Source organism: Triticum dicoccoides, chromosome 1B (assembly GCF_002162155.2).
Source record: "Triticum dicoccoides isolate Atlit2015 ecotype Zavitan chromosome 1B, WEW_v2.0, whole genome shotgun sequence".
In the NCBI taxonomy this organism is placed as follows: Eukaryota; Viridiplantae; Streptophyta; class Magnoliopsida; order Poales; family Poaceae; genus Triticum; species Triticum dicoccoides.
The window spans coordinates 633,499,598-633,501,888 of NC_041381.1; positions in this window are offsets into that span (position 1 = coordinate 633,499,598).

Here is a 2,291-nt window from a genome sequence, read left to right on the forward strand (position 1 = left end):
CAGTGCAAATTGTGAAGCGCGCGCAATCCGGCGCCCCAAATATGGCGCGCGCGATAGCGTTTTTCAGCGCGCGCGCAAAAACTTTTAGCGCTACAGCTTCTACTGGAGCTGTCCGGCGCCCAAAAAAACAAACTTTTAGCGTGCGGAGCTTTTTTTGGGCGCCTGTTGGAGATGCTCTAAGTACTCAACCTCAGGATGTGCTGATTCAGTTTTTTAAAGGTGCTCGGTGCTCATACGTGTGTAGAATGCAGGTACGTGCGGTCATAGAGGTGAGTGCCCATGCGCGTTTATAACCGCGCACTGCTTCAGACTAGATCGATAACTGTCGATAGATACTGTAGTAGTACATCTTTGCACACCGTGTAAGCTGTAACTTGTATTGCACACGCACTTGTTTATAGAGTACCACATAACAGAAGTTTCTGAGACGAGATCTTCGGACCGGCGTTGCGTGTAACATGTGTGTTCAGTTCTGGAGTAGCACGACATTTCGGTTGCATCATTGCATGGACCGGCCACTTGGACGGATTCAGGATTATCCCAAAGACGATCGGACTTGTGTGCGTCGGCGGTAGCGGAAGGTGGAGCTACCGCTACGGCCCACGTAGGGAGCCGCAACAGGCACAGTACCCCAGCCGCCAGCCGCCCGCGCCGTCTTCCTTCCTTGTCCTTCCTGCCCGAAACGCATCCATCCATGCATGCATATCCTCGCCGATCGTCGTCGTGGCGGCTGATCGGCATGTGCAGCCGCGCGCGCGGTGGTCGCTACGTTTACGTGCCTGTGAACGCTACTGTTCCATGGTCTTTCCGTCGATCTACCATCTCGATCGCGATCGTGTCTATACGGCTGGCTACACCCATTTGCCGCCTTGCACACACGCCGGTGAACGGTAACGCCACGCGGCCGGGGCTACGGACGTGCACATGCGACCATCACTCGTTCATTTCCTATCCAAAGAAAGAAAATGGATACAATGCACCGCAAGATATGCTCGATCGGCCATCTGTTGTTAAGGTCGGCATTCTTTTCGTTTTCGGTCGATCGACTCAGCTTCTTCTTCCTATTCTTGGATTCTCATTAAAGCTAGCTCGCTAAGCTAGCCTGTGACCAGAAACCAGACTGTGCCGATCGAGACGTACGTCCAAAGTCCAAATTAACAGTGCGTAGTAGCTAAGCTAGCTAGAGACCCAGAGACATTTGTACGGTAACTAGGATCTTACTTAGTTTCCATTTGCGTTCGCATCCATGCATGTTCTAGCTGCACATACGTACAACTCATGGCATATGTGTGGTTAGCAAGCTACAACCTCCGTCCAAAATTAGCTTTCGTTGAAATGAGTGTACCTACGTACACACGACGAAGTTCATATAGTTGCCCACACGTACCGATGTAGTACTACGTGCTTATCTCTCCGGCCGGCCGGCTAGAGTTTGTCCTGCCATAATCAATTCCGCAAATAGCGAGACCGGCTTATAGTTGGAAGAAGAAGAAGGCTACGTACGTGTCGCGCGTGAGATGCCAATGCACAGCCGCCGACGTACTTGAGCGCTAACCTTCATCTGTCAAGTCCTCCACAGTACAATTAAGAGTAATCAATACTCCTATAGCTACACGTACTTGCTTGCCCTGGTCCTCGACCGGTCTACACGTATGTACGTACGTACGCGCACCTTAATTAACTATGCTTGCTAGTGCAAAGAGTTCGCACGGCATAAAGAAAAAGACCCTGCAATAAGCGTACGGGTGGGGTCCTAGCTAGCTTGAGAAAATTCTTGGTGATGATTCATTCCATCGATGGATTGGCACGTACAGTTCTTCTTCGAAATGAGATGGTAGGTGCTGACTTGGCTTGGCTGTCGGCGTGTCAGGTCAAGATCCGTGGGAGGAATTATAATCCATGGAATGGAATGCAGCGGCACACCGTTCCGTTCCGTACGTGTCCCCGAGGCTTGCAAGTTGCTCTACATGCATGTGCTATCAACGGGCCAGACAGTTAAGCTACTAGCTCGATCAAGGACCCGCGACAAGGACGTGCTTGCCGTACGTGCCGCACCTCCCTCCTAGCTATACACTCGTAGTTCAACTTGTGGGGGCGGCTCCTGAAACCACATTTCCTAGTAACCGGGATAAATGCTTCTTTTATAGAAAACTTTCGTTCTATTCATCTTCAATCCTGACAATACAATGAACACCATAAATAATAAAAAATACATCCAAATCTATAGACCACTTAGCAACGGCTACAAGCACTGAAGCTATCTAAACTTGATCCTACCTTTTTGTGAGAGA